The following is a 14,924-nucleotide window of genomic DNA, read 5'->3' as shown; positions in this document are numbered from 1 at the left end:
TTGTGGGGACGAAACGCACACCATAAACTTAGGCACGGAAGAAGTAAAAAGGGAAATTAAGGTTGTGGAGAGTGAAGAATTAGAAGATATGATCAGTCTGCTCAAGGAATTCCTAGACGTGTTTTCATGGAGCTATGACGATATGGTTGGCTTGGACCCCCATATAGTGACGCACAAAATTCCCCTAATTCCGGGGACAATCCCGGTAAAGCAGAAACTAAGAAGAATGAACCCTGACACGCTACTTAAAGTTAGGGATGAAGTCAAGAAGCAATATGATGTTGGGTTTCTGAAAGTGGTCAAACATCCACAATGGATAGCTAACGTTGTCCCGGTAATGAAGAAGGATGGGAGAGTCAGGGTGTGCGTTGATTACAGGGATCTAAATAAGGCCAGCTTAAAAGATGATTTCCCTCTCCCGCACATAGATGTGTTAGTAGACAATGCTGCAGGACTGGGCAGATGTTCGTGTATTGATGGGGCATTTGGGTACAACCAAATCCCAATGGATGAGGAAGACAAGGAAAAAACTGCTTTTATCACTCTATAGGGAGTATTTTGCTATCGGGTCATGCCTTTGGGGTTGAAAAATGCTGGCGCCACCTACCAACGTGCTATGGTCACATTATTCCACGATATGATGCATAAGGAAGTGGAGGTGTACATGGATGATATGATCATCAAGTCCAGGGGAGGAGAAAGCCATGTGCAAGTGCCGAGGAAAGTGTTCGAGAGGCTCAGAAAATATCAGCTGAAACTGAACCCTGCCAAATGCATATTCGGGGCTAAATCTGGGAAGTTGTTGGGATTCATAGTGAGTGAGAAGGGAATAGAAGTAGATCCAGATAAAGTTCGAGCTATTCAAGAAATGCCATCTCTAAAAACAGAAAGGGAGGTACGCAGTTTCCTGGGGAAGTTGAACTACATATCGAGATTCATTTCCAACCTCACTGCTAAAGTTGAGCCTATTTTTAGATTACTCCGAAAGAACAATACCACTCAATGGGATTCAGTTTGTCAAGAGGCTTTCGAGAAAATCAAGCAGTACCTGTCAAACCCACCAGTATTGGTTCCTCCGGTGGAAGGAAGGCCGTTGATCTTATATATGGCAGTCCAACAGAGCTCGATGGGATGTGTCTTGGGACAACACGATGATACAGGTCGAAAGGAGAGAGCCATTTATTACCTGAGTAAGAAGTTCAACGATTGTGAGTCAAGATACTCTTCCCTGGAGAAAACTTGTTGCGCATTGGCCTGGACGGCAAATCGGCTTAAACACTACAAGTTGAATCATAAGACATGGCTCATCTCTAGGATGGATCCTATTAAGTATGTATTCGAAAGCCCGTTTGTGCCAGGAAGAATAGCAAAATGGTAGGTCATACTCTCCCAATATGATATTGTCTACATGACCCGGAAGGCAGTGACAGGTAGCATAATTGCTGATCTCCTGGCAGAGAATCCCATCCAAGATTATGAAGCCTTGGATTTTGAATTTCCTGATGAGCATGTTAATGAAGTGGAAAGCGAGGAAAAAGAATCCGCTGATGTATGGGAAATGTATTTTGACGGAGCTGTCAATTTGTCCGATAATGGGATTGGAGCTGTGTTGGTATCCCCTGAGGGGAAACACTTCCCGATAGCTATCAAGTTGAGATTTGACTGTACCAACAACGTCGCAGAATACGAAGCTTGTGTGATGGGTTTACAGGCTACTATCGAAATGAAAGTCAGGAAGTTAGAAGTATATGGAGATTCAGCCCTGATCATTTATCAAGTCAAGGGAGAATGGCAAACTAAGGATCCGAATTTAATCCCATATCAGAAGTACTTGCTGGAGTTGATCAAGAAATTCAAAGAAATCTCTTTCACTCACCTTAGTCGCGACAAGAATCAATTTGCAGATGCCTTAGCCACCCTGGCTGTTATGGCTCAAATGGAAGAAGGGCAGACAACTCAGGTATTAAAGGTTAGAACAAGGAGTGAGCCAGCATACTGCTTCATGATCGAGGAAGAACCTGATGTAAACCCTGGTATCATGACATCTTGGTCTACATCCGAACCAGAGAATTCCCTCCAGGGGCAAGCAGAAACGAAAGGAGGATGATCCAGAGATTAGCGTTGGGATACTTCCCCAGTGGAGAAATTCTATACAAAAGGAGCTCCAATGGCGAATTGTTGAGATGCGTGGATGCAAAAGAAGTAAAGAGGATCCTTTTTGAGACTCATGAAGGAAATTGTGCAACCCATGCCAATGGGCATATGATGGCTAAGCAAATCATGTGACGGGGATATTTTTGGACTACTATGGAAAAGGATTGCATCGAATACTTTCGAAAGTGCTATAAGTGTCAGATCTATGCGGATCCGATAAATGTTCCGCCTCACCAATTGTTCAACCTCGTCTCACCATGGCCTTTCACAATGTGGGGCATCGATGTGATTGGTCCCGTCAACCCTAAGGCATCCAATGGGCATAGATTTATCCTGGTGGCTATCGATTACTTTTCTAAATGGGTCGAAGCAACATCATATGCTCACATCACACAGAACACATTCCTCAAGTTTCTCAGAAACAATGTCATCTGCCGACATGGTCTCCCCAGCGAGATTGTCACTGACAACGCCAAGAATTTGAATGGTCCCAAGATCCAGAGGTTATGTGATCAATACAGGATTCGACATCTCAATTCCTCCCCGTACCGTCCCCAGATGAATGGAGTAGTGGAAGCCGCAAACAAGAATCTCAAGAGAATAATCCAGAAAATGACGGTCACTTATAGGGATTGGCATGATATGCTCCCCTACGCCCTTCACGCTTACCAAACTTTTGTAAGGACATCAACTTGGGCAACCCCATACTCACTGGTTTACGGGATAGAAGCAGTACTGCCTATTAAAGTTGAAATTCCTTCCCTAAGGATTCTGAAGGAATCAGGAATTGACGAGTCGGAGTGGATCCAGTCAAGGTTGGACCAATTAAATTTGCTAGACAAGAAAAGGCTAGCGACAGCATATCATGGGCAATTATATCAGAGAAGGATGGCCAGGGCATTTGACAAAGGTGTTCGCTCACTTGAATTTCAACTCGGGGACTTAATCCTGAAGAAAGTACTCCCGAATCAAAATGATCCCCGGGGTAAATGGTCGCCGACCTATGAAGGACCCTATGTGGTCAAGAAAGCATTTTCTGGTGGAGCCCTGGTCCTGACCCACATGGACGGTGAAGAACTTCCAAGACCCGTGAATGCCGACGTCATCAAAAGATACTATGCCTAAAAAAAAAAAAAGTGTGAAAGAAGGCGAAAACCCGCAAGGGCGCTTTCGGCAAAATGAGTGGGAGGTGAAAACCCGAAAGGGTGCCCTAAAAAGCGAGCAAAATAAATAAAAATGAAAATCTAAAGGTGAAAACCTAAAAGGGCACCTTTAGAACCAGAAAATGGAGAAATAAGGAAGGAAATATGGGACAAGGGCAGGAAATAAACCATCACGATATGATCCTCCGTCAGTGGAATACTTGAAATGATGGCAGTTAAGGGACTTCAAAGCTAACTACCAGGAATCTGTGAGATATGTCCCTATACCTTTGAAACTGTAACTTTATTTTCCCAAACCATAATAAAGTCATTTTTGGTATACTTTCTTCACATTTGTCTGTTCGCTTTTATCTTTCCCGTATACTCACTCTTTAATATTGTCCTTTTTAACCTCCTTATCCAATGCGCTATTAATTTGTTAAAATTTTGCTATAAGATTAGGATTTGAATATTGATAACCTCATGTACTTTGCTATGAGATTTGCAGGGAACGCCAAAAAAAAAAAAAAAAAAAAAAAAACAAGAGGTGAAAACCCGGAAGGGCGCTTCTAGTCACAAGGGCAAAAGGGAAGGTGAAAACCCACAAGGGCGCTCGTCGCAAAATAAGAAGAAATTCGAGAACAAAAAGGGACATCCGAGGAAGTGAATGAAGGAAAGGGATTTGTAGGTCAAGTCTTGTAACTCGTCCTCCATTAATCGTTGACCCTTGGGATCCTGTTAAGTACATTTCGTCGCGGAAGAACTTCTCGTGTCAGGTTAGGTTTACTTTGTAAGCATTTAAATTTCCCGTTATCAACCTCTGGGTCCTTGATCTAAGTTGATTTTAATTTCCAGCATTTAAATTTCCTGTTATCAACCTCTGGTTCCTTGATCTAAGTTGATTTTAATTTTCAGCATTTTAAATTTCCTGTTAATCAACCTCTGGTTCCTTGATCTAAGTTGATTTTAATTTTTAAGTATTTTAAATTCCTGTTAATCAACCTCTTGTTCCTTGATCTAAGTTGATTTTAATTTTCAGCATTTTAAATTTCCTGTTAATCAACCTCTGGTTCCTTGATCTAAGTTGATTTTAATTTTCAGCATTTTAAATTTCCTGTTAATCAACCTCTAGTTCCTTGATCAAAGTTGATTTTAATTTTCAGCATTTTAAATTTCCTGTTATCAACCTCTGGTTCCTTGATTAAAGTTGATTTTAAATTTTCCTGCATTTTAAATTCCTGTCAATCAACCTCTGGTTCCTTGATCTAAGTTGATTTTAATTTTCAGCATTTTAAATTTCCTGTTAATCAACCTCTGGTTCCTTGATCTAAGTTGATTTTAATTTTCAGCATTTTAAATTTCCTGTTAATCAACCTCTGGTTCCTTGATCTAAGTTGATTTTAATTTTCAAGCATTTTAAATTCCTGTTTATCAATCTCTGGTTCCTTGATCTAAGTTGATTTTAATTTTCAGCATTTTAAATTTCCTGTTAATCAACCTCTGGTTCCTTGATCTAAGTTGATTTTAATTTTCCTGCATTTTAAATTCCTTGTTAATCAGCCTCTGGTTCCTTGATCCAAGTTGACTTTAATTTTTCAGCATTTAAATTCCTATTACCAACCTCAACATTTCAATGCTCAATCGTCCAAAATATGGGTCTGAATCTTTACATAACCCCTACACGGATAATTCTTTCCAGTAGGAATTATGTAAAGAGGGGCAGCTGTCGACACCATATTTTGGCCGATCCCCCGAAATCAATAAACTTTGAAGCCGATCCCCAACACATAGTCTCCCTTTGCCAGCCAATCACATTTCCGATCTCTCTTCAGAAGGAATCGAATCAATACTAAGTCCCCATATCATCTAAAGCCTCACCGATCTCTCAAACTAATTGTCAAATCCCCTGACCAGCCAATTACATTCCCGATCTCTCTTGTCAAAACACTAGATCTTTATGTCACCAGTTTTATTGCCGATCTCCCTTTTAAAAGTTTAGGAATAATCAAGTTAAGGTTCCAGTCCGGTTTAATGATGATTCCGATCTTAAGTGTCCAAATTAAATTTCCAATTTTAATCGAGTCCCGTTTAGTGTTTGTTCTCAGCCGATCTCATGCTTATATTGTTTTCCGAACTCTTACACTTAGATTAATAATCACTTTTAGTTGTTGTGATATGATCAGACAAGTGCTTAGGCAACCAAGATACTTTTCGATTCCATCCAATCATTGAACAAAAAGGAATTTCATTTCATTTCAAATTAAAATATATATAAGTCATTCGGCTGGAGGATCACCTCCAGCCTGTTCTACATTTTGCTTATCCCCTCTCTCAACCTTGGCCTCCTCCTCGCTATCCTCTTCGTCCTGGGGAGCCAGGTCCACCATCCAGGAGAAGTCCTCCTCGGGATAATGCTTCCTGAGCTAGGCTAAAAGGTCCCTACGGCGTTCACATAAGCGCCGGCCTCCCTTGTCATCACCTCTTCTTCTTTCGCTTTAAGTTTGTCAGTGAGGTGGACGACGTTGGTTCGGAGTGCTCGAGCCTCTTCAAGAACATGTGCTTGCTCGGCCAGCTTGTCCTCGTAGAATTTCATCCGCCCCTCAATTTCAGATATGTAGTTTGGGCGGACGAAAGTTGAGATCGGAGGGAAGCCGCTTCCTGATCCACCTTCTTGACATCCTGCCTCAAGCGGTGAGCCTTCTCCCGGATAATATGTTGGTTCACCAGACTCTCCACGCTCAGGCTCATAGTTTGTGTCAGGATATCGTCGAGGCTGTTCGGGGTTAGCCTATCCCGATCCTCCCGAAGGCAGATGGAAGACCCCAAGACCTTGGCAAAACTCGGGTTCTCTTGAACCGTGCGGTTCTTTTCCAGCGAGTGGATCAGGATTTGGGCGCCGCGGGAAAGGGTCCTCACAGGTGGTTGGGAAGGACCCCCTTCCGAACTCGGAGCGACTGGAGGAGGTGGAGGCGGTTCTTCTTGACGAGGAAGAGACCGAACCACTTCTATGTCTGGGATCGGCTGCCCCGAGGGTTGAGACGAGCCTCCTTGCATTTCCCCGAGCTCATGCCTGGGTGTCTGCAGAGCCTTAGCCCGCTTCATCTCCCGTACCTTCCGAAAGATCTCTCTCTTCCGCTTCCGGCTCTCCTTGGAAGCCTCACCGCTTACCATACCTGCACAAAAAAGAGGTCAGTGAGATCGCTAAGGCCCAAAGATCAGAGATATAGAAAGTACCGGGGCCGAGGTCAGAGAGCTGAAGCCCGCGTTCTTGGCCGGTGATCAGTTGCATTGTCCAATGATGCAGTTCGGCAGTCACTGCATCCAAACAAGAGAACTTCTCTCTGGACGCCTGATCCTTCAGTTCCATTACTATTAGGCCTCCTTCCCTATTTAGGGTGATGCGCTTCAGAAGTAAAGGGCCCTAGTGCAGCCAGCTGCGAGGGAAACCCTCAAAGTCGTTCGGAATTTTGCTCCTTAGGATAAAGAAGCGATTCTTCCAATTCTTCAGGGAGGAAGGCAGATCGGTAAAAAGCCCACAATGGGGTTTCGCCTGGAAGAACCAATACTCGTCGTCCTTTCGACGAGTCAGCCTATGTAGTTCGGCGAACACCTTAGCTGTAGGACTAATTCCTTTAGCTCGGCAAAGGCCTCTGAAGGCCACTAGGATCCGCCATGAGTTCGGGTGAACTTGGGCTATGCTCACTTGGTGAAATTTGAGGACTTCCTTGAAGAAGTCATCGAGAGGGAACCGCAGCCCGGCTTTTAATTGCTCTTCGTATACTATGATCATATCGCTCTCTTTGAAGAAGTGATCAGCTCGAAGATCGCCGTGACACTTAATGAGTTCGTATGAATCGGGCCGAATGTTATATTCCTGGCTGAACGACTGCAGGTCGGTTTCTTGAAGGATTGATGGCAGCTCGTCCATGGGGAGGTTTTCTCTCCCTGAAGAATGTACATGCCTTGAGGGTGCTGCTTGACCCCGAGCTGGAACAGAGGTCCTAGGAGGTTCAGGTCGCACGCTTGGTCTGACCACCTCCACTTCATCAGACGACCATGAGATCTGAAAGGAAGGGGGGCTTGCCGCTCTCTGTCCCTCGGCGCCGCTCATTTTCAGAGAAAGGAGGAAATTTAAACTAAAGAAAAGATCAAAACCCCTTACCGGAGTATAATCGATGTCGAGAGAACTTGAGAAAATGAGAGAGTTTTTGAAATTGATCGCGAGAAGGCTGAAAATGACATAAGGGAGCAACTGGCTAACCCTTCCCCTATTTATACCCGTCCGAGCATTTAATGCTCACGGAGTCCCAAGCGGCGCATCGGTTAACGAGATCTGCCAGCCTTTTCTGACACGTCTCACGAACATTCCAGAAATTCCATGAAGAGATCGGCCAGTTAGAGAGCAGCAGATTAAGGTGTTTTGAATTACAGATCGGATAAGGGTCATTCAAATTAAGAGTCGGATCGGGTAAATATTTCAGAGATCGGAAAATAACCAATGCATCAATAATAAAATAATAATTGACAGAATAAAATTTTATTTCCAAAAGATCGGATTACATCATTTGGGCGATTTCTAGGGATCGGATTACATTAAAGGTCGGATTACATCATTTGGGCGATCCCTAGAGATCGGATTACATTAAAGGTCTGATTACATCATAGGGGCGATCTTTAGAGACCGGTGGAACATCCTATCTAAAAGGCCTATGTCAAAGCCTAGTCTCGTGGCTGAGTCAAAAGATGTGTTTGACCAGGAGACCGGCCATAGACAATGGATAGATGTACAGCTCAGACGAGGTGATTATGACTCTCATGAGTCATCGACCAGAACCGAGCTGTAGTCGGGACGCCCAATGTGGTGAGGAGCCAAATGAACTTCAAGGGGCAGTCACCTATGTTAAGACGAATATTAGCAGTCTTCTCGCCCGAAATCAGTTCGCCGATTATATCGGTCGAACGACTCGAGATCGACACGATCGAGGTCCTCGATCCAGATCGGTTAATTAGTCCGGTTCTCTCACTGTCATCAGATAGGATCATCATGATTCTCTGATCACCGGGATCGTAAACTTTCAGATGAGGGACAAAAAGGACAATCGGGAAAAGATCAAAAGTGGCCATCATGGCCGGAATTGTTGCCGGAGCAGCTAGAACAAGAAAAGTGAGAAGGAAAGAGGAGAAAATCAAATGAGGAAGGGTTTCCTGTTGAAGGTATATATAGAGGATGGTCCGAGCATTTATTGCTAAGCAGAAAACGAAGCGGATACCTCGAAAATCGAAGGAAATAAATGCTTTGACTGAGCCAGACCAAATACAGGAGAAAACTGGAGCAGGAGAGATCGGGAAGAGGGCCTGGCACGAGAGATCAGAAAAGGGATTGTATTGGAAAGATCAGAAAGGAGGGGAGATCGAAAAGTAAGGAGAATAAGACAACTTCCAATAACTGTCGTCATAATCAGAGCCGAGGTAGTTAAAGCGTTGCAGAGGAGATCCCCACCGCACGCCTGAGAATCGCCCACATTACTGACAGGTGCCAGAGTATGTCATGACAGTCCTGTACATCCCAATCTCCGCCGTTGATTTTACTTGTAAGGACGAGCCCGGAGCCCTTGGATCAAAGAGGAAGACAACAAGACCGGCGCCATTTATTCCCAGCCCTCGGATCGCCCCGGACAAGAAAATTTGGGACCGTCAGATTAGAAGAGGAAAAGGACAAATATTCTGAAAAGGATCTCAGCCGTTCATTTTGATTCTCTTTAATTCTCCAGCATTCGATCATGTCCTTTAAAATCCAAACCCTCCATCTTCCTCAAGGAAAATCCTGACCCTTCATGGGAAGCGCCCGGTCCCTATAAATACCTGCATGAAAACTATTGAAGAGGACGAAAAAAGAAAGGTGGTGAATATAGTGGAAAGGCTCTGAAAATTGATTCAGCTTTGCTACTCTGATATTTTTAAGCTTTCGAAATAGGAATACTTCAGAAACCAGTTTTCTAAAGTATTTTCTTTGAGGGAGTGTTGGACACTGAAACTCTTTATTTTCAGTTCGTTCATTACTCTGCGACACTCTCTCCTAGTTTCAGTTCTGATTCCATCACCTTTATATCCACACTTATTTTGCGAAATCGATCTCATTCAAACCCGGGTATTTTCATTTCGTTTCAACTTGGTACTCTTCATCACAAGGCAAAAATTAGTCCCCAGTCTGTTAGCGTGCAGCCCTACTATATTCGTGACTCCATAGTTAGTTCAGTAGATTTAACTCCTTACAGGTAAGTGTTTAGATCATTGCTTTATCAAGTACATCATTTTCTTTATATTTATTTTCTTTATTTTTCATGCTCGTAATTTTCGTCAAGTTCATGTTATGTTGAAAACCCCACGAAGGTGGTTATCCTCTTGAGTTTACTTTTGTCCATCCGCTCATGTCGTTTATCTTTTTAGCCTTAATTACCTTCAAATGTAGGTGTTTAGGTCCCAAGTAACATGTAGGAAGCTGTTAAGAAAGTTTCTTGAAAATAATAAAAGTTTGGATGATAAATCAGAAGAAAATTATTAAGTCAAACCACTAGACTAGCTTAGGAGATGACTGGGCATAGCGGGGAATCGAAGTAAGGTCGGATCCAGGACTAGCAAACAAAAAATCAAATATTGCGTGTCGAGGAGTACTGGTAAGGTGATCATTTAGGAGATCGGTAAAATTTCATCTAGTATCCTTCCCTTAGTTATAAGGTGCCAATAGGATAAGAAAAAGCCTTGTTCGGGTCCCCGGCATCTTTGAGTGCCAGGACCCTTAGTCTAAGGATCTTACAATACGTAGCTGTAATCAAATTTTAAGAGGTCGGAAAAGTCCTTATTCGACCCCCATGCAAACAGAAAGAGATCGGAAGAGAATTCTTATCCGATTCTCAATCTAAAATTGTAATAAATATTTAAAGGAGATCGGAGGAGAGTTCTTATCCGAGACCCTTCATTGAAATTCTCAAATTGCATTTTTAAAAGGAGATCGGAGAAGAGTTCTTATCCGATTCTCAATCTAAAATTTCAATAAATATTTAAGGGAGATCGGAGGAGAGTTCTTATCCGAGACCCTTCATCGAAATTCTCAAATTATATTTAAAAAAGAGATCGGAAGAGAGTTCTTATCCGATTCTCGATCTAAAATTTTAATAAATATTTAAGGGAGATCGGAGGAGAGTTCTTATCCGAGACCCTTAATCGAAATTCTCAAATTATATTTAAAAATGAGATCGGAGGAGAATTCTTATCCGATTTTCAATCTAAAATTTTAATAAATATTTAAAAAAGAGATCGGAGGAGAGTTCTTATCCGATTCTCAATCTAAAATTTTAATAAATATATATAGGGATCGGAGGAGAGTTCTTATCCGATCCTCAAAATCAACTTTTAACAAATATGCAAAGTAATCCCTTAAATGAAAACCGCTACACGACATTAATTCACTAAGGTTGTCTCATTTACTTATGTATCTGGGTAATCCGAATTAGTGAAAAATCAAATATTCCTTTTTATCAAAAGGGTTAACATCTCCACTCGAAACCCCCCCTAACAATCTATTCCAGTTTATAAAGAACGTAAGATTATGTCACGACCCAACCTATGGGCCGGACCGGCACTAGGACCTGGGCCAGCCTAAAGCCCCCGAGGCCCGTAGTAAGCCTAACTGTTCATTAACCCAACTCTAAGGCCCATTTAGGCCCAATTTCAAGAAACCAAACGGACAGAGCCCGGCCATAAAATGGACTTTCCAACGGGGAGTTTTCGACTCACCCGACCTGTAAACATAATAAATACTCAATTGGGGAGCTCAGCTCACCCTCCACATACTCATATCCTCATAAAAATAAATGGGAGCTCAGCTCCCTCATCCAATCCATCAAACATACATATCATTATATGTTTGCAGGTCCAACATGATAATAATATTACAGACCATAATCAAATAAATACTTCTAACACATGCGGAAATTCTAGGAGTAAATAAAATTACACAAATATTGATAAACAACCTGCGAAGGAGAAAAGCAGGTTAACCAAAAATAAAATCCTCTGTAGCTAAAAAAATATTGAACAGAGTGAGCGTCGACTCGAGAGAGTAAAATATCAATTTTAACCATAATCTCTATAACTATCTATAACTAATGCACCCTGTAGAGTGAAATGAAACATCAACATCATTTTCACAGCATAACATCAAGAAGTTAATTTGGAGCACTAACGCACTCGTAGCATCAATCATAACATATGGGAGCCGATCCTATACACTCTCTTAAATCCAACTTGGTGCCGTGAAGAACTCAAGCCGGACTTTCGCTTAATAAACCAAATCGAGGGTCCCAAATGAAGAACTCAAGCCGTGACTACCCCTCGAAGGATCGGGTCCCAGCGAAGAACTCAAGCCGTGACTACCCGTCCTATCCATAGTCCACACCACATCACACGCACGCCAACGCACGCACACTGCTCCAAATTACCACAACAACATCCATGGCACGCTAACAGTTATGAATGCAACATAAATCGTGCCTAGAGTTTAACTACATAAATATATGCATATAAGTGATGCATGGGCATGCTGAACATATAATAATATCGAAATTACAATTAAAATTAATATTTTACTCACAGACTTGACGGTGGCCACTGAGGCGGCTGGGCGGAGGAAGAAGGCTGTCCCGGCTCACCTGACAATACAAATGACTCAATACAAATCAAGAAAAGACCCAATACGTCCTAAGTCATGCCGAAAATCCGGCAGAGTCTCCCCTATACCTAGGACCTACCCAACCTGTAAAAGGGCTCAAAACACACTTCTATATCCACAATCCATATATCCACAACTCAATCACATCACACAGCCCCTCCTGGGCCCATCAAATCAATCATCCATCACAATATGTAAAATTTCAATTTAGTCCTTATAATTGATCATTTTTGCAAAAACTGCTCAAATAAGCTCTAAAAATTATAAAACTCTGCCCCGCGGTCCTTAGAAATATTACTAAGCTATTGCAAAAAGAATCGTAATTTTCTAAGCTACCACGAATATTTTATGGATTTTTAATCCTATTTAAGCACTAGAAAATTACGAAAAAGCAAGGTTCGTGTTTACCTTTGCCGATTCCGACTTCGGGAACGTGCTCGGGATGCCTAACAATGGTGGGGTAGCCAAAATCTCGATCCAATTCGGAGACTTTTCCAGTGGTCTGTTCGGCCGAAATTCACAGATCCGGACAACTGTCGAATTTCCGTGAATTGAGGATACCTACACGAAGCCCAATAATAATATATAAAAAAATCAGGGGTGTTACAGATTAAATCTGCTCACCATCATTGAGGGACGAGGTGGGGTGCCTAACACCTTCCCCGCCCATGTACGGACCCCGAACCTAGAATCTCTGTTTTCGAAGTGGTTTTATTTAAATTTGTTTTCATAAATGGTTTCCTTTAATTTCCCTCAAAATTAAAGTGGCGACTCCTCACTCTTTCCCACTTCGGTGAGTGTTCATCCAGGCGACCGCAAAACCCCTTGCGACATGGAGGATAAAATCTACATTAAATTTGAAGTGTATACACAAATGGTGGTTACCTCCTGAACCTTAGGGTTTTCCATGGCTGGAGTAGGAAATATCTTACTCTCCCTCTCTTAGCAGTTCAAAGGAAATTGAAAATGGAGAGAGATATTTGATTAGACGAAGTGATGCAGAGGGAGATGACAAAAACAATGCCATTTTGTTGTGTTGTGATTTTTTGGTTTTTGTCTTGCAAATGTAGACTGTGAGACAGGTTAGCTCTATTTCTATGGATCATTGATTAGGTATTCGAAGCCATGGTCAAACTGGGTCATTGCGGACTTTTGGTTTGGGCTATTTTGAGAGCCCACTCTTTATATTTTCTTTCTCTCCTCCAAAGTCAATAAGCTCTATCCCTCTGAGTCTGGGTTGCTCTATCTCTCTCTTGTAGCATAGAAGCATTAGCTAATTTTATTGGTATTGAGCCAAAAAGACCATTTAGGTAAATATAGAAGTACTTTTCTCCTTTACTTGCTTCCTTTGAGTGTAACTAGGTTAGACTCAAATTCATAAGTCTAGTTATCACTTGACATTGTATAGGATTACTATTTACTTGGGATTGGCATTTTTTCTGGCTCTGTCTACAAGGGTTTTCTTGATTAGGTTGGATGTTGCATGCAAGCCGTAAGTCTTGAGAATGAAGATATATGCTATATTTGGTTTGCTATTTGTGTTCGAACTTTGAAGTTGTTGTGTTAAGCTAGGGGCATGAGTATCTTTCTCCTCTGCTCGTTGGTGATTGGGCAAGTAGAGCACGAGTGGGATGCTTGACGATTGAAGTTATCATTGCCTTTCAATTGTTAATGTTGCAAAATGTTTCTATTGGGATTCTGCAATTGGCTTTTCATCTCCTTGACCATTGCCCACCCATGGGTTCTTGTCTTTACTAGTTGTTATGGATCCAAGCTTGCTTATGTATTCACTATGGATGGTTTGTTTGGGTCTCTCTAGCTAGCTTCAGTCTGCATAGATCAGGTCTTCCCCTGGTTTTCAAGTTTCACGGTGATGGCTTGTGGAAAATAATGCAGCGGCAACACAGAGGAGCCATTTTCTTTTGTTGTTGGTTTTGCCCTAGCGAGGGTTAGAGATGGGTTACGAAGTTGGGTCCTTATTATTTTTTGGATCTTTAAGTGGGTTTTTACTATGGGCTTCAGCCACCCATGTAATGTTTATATTTAACAAGCTAGATTGAGCTTTGTATATGGAATTTGATCAATTTTTTTCTAATTAGTCTTTAAAGCACGTGCATTGCACGTGTATCAAATTAAAGAAACAAAATATAATATTAGAGTGTTTATAGTTTATTATTAATAATGTACTATATATTACATATTTAATTACATATAAATATATAATTATATTAAAATTATATATTATATTAGAAAATATACAAAATATATATATATAAAAAAAATTAATTTTTGTTTCATTTTTTTATTTGATACTATTTGATAAAGTTTTCATTTTAATTATTAATAAAAAGATAAAACTATATTAAAATTATAAAATGAGTTCAGATTGATATGGTTCAGCTTTTACCATATCAATTTTTATAGTTCTTATTAATTGGTTTAATTAAAGATAAAAGAAAAACTAATAACTCTGCAGTAGTAATTTTTAATAAATTGTAGTAAATAAAATAATTATCTTTTTTAGTAAAATTATATATATATATATATATATATATATATATATATATATATATATATAATTAAATTTAGGCATACTTGTCATCAACTATTTTTGTTATTATTAATTTTTATTAAAATCAAATAAAATTCTTCTTTAAATTTTACTTTGGTTATTTGTTAAAATTAGGATTCGTCTTTATTGCTTTATTATTGATTTTGTTCTTTTATATTCATAATCATAAAATAAAAAGTTAAAAGGTTTAATTTTATTTATTCATAATTTATTATTATTATTATTATTATTATTATTATTATTATTATTATTATTATTATTATTATTATTATTATTATTATTATTATTATTATTCAATTTAATTTATTTTTTATTATATTTTATTACT

At 40.5% G+C, this 14,924-nt stretch overlaps 1 protein-coding gene across 1 annotated transcript in view; it reads right to left on the bottom strand.

The window, feature by feature from the left end:
* The window catches only part of LOC110667035 (thioredoxin domain-containing protein 9 homolog), a 29,182-nt gene extending 16,133 nt beyond the window's left edge, over positions 1–13,049 (bottom strand). Inside the window, exon 1 of the mRNA XM_058152055.1 lies at positions 12,910–13,049. The gene's annotated coding sequence lies outside the window, so the exon portion shown is untranslated. The remainder of the gene's footprint in view (positions 1–12,909) is intronic.
* Positions 13,050–14,924: the final 1,875 nt, after the last annotated feature.

This window comes from Hevea brasiliensis, chromosome 8 (genome assembly GCF_030052815.1).
Source record: "Hevea brasiliensis isolate MT/VB/25A 57/8 chromosome 8, ASM3005281v1, whole genome shotgun sequence".
NCBI lineage: Eukaryota > Viridiplantae > Streptophyta > Magnoliopsida > Malpighiales > Euphorbiaceae > Hevea > Hevea brasiliensis.
Note: the sequence above shows the minus strand (reverse complement) of the source record. Positions and strands in the feature narration are given on the sequence as shown.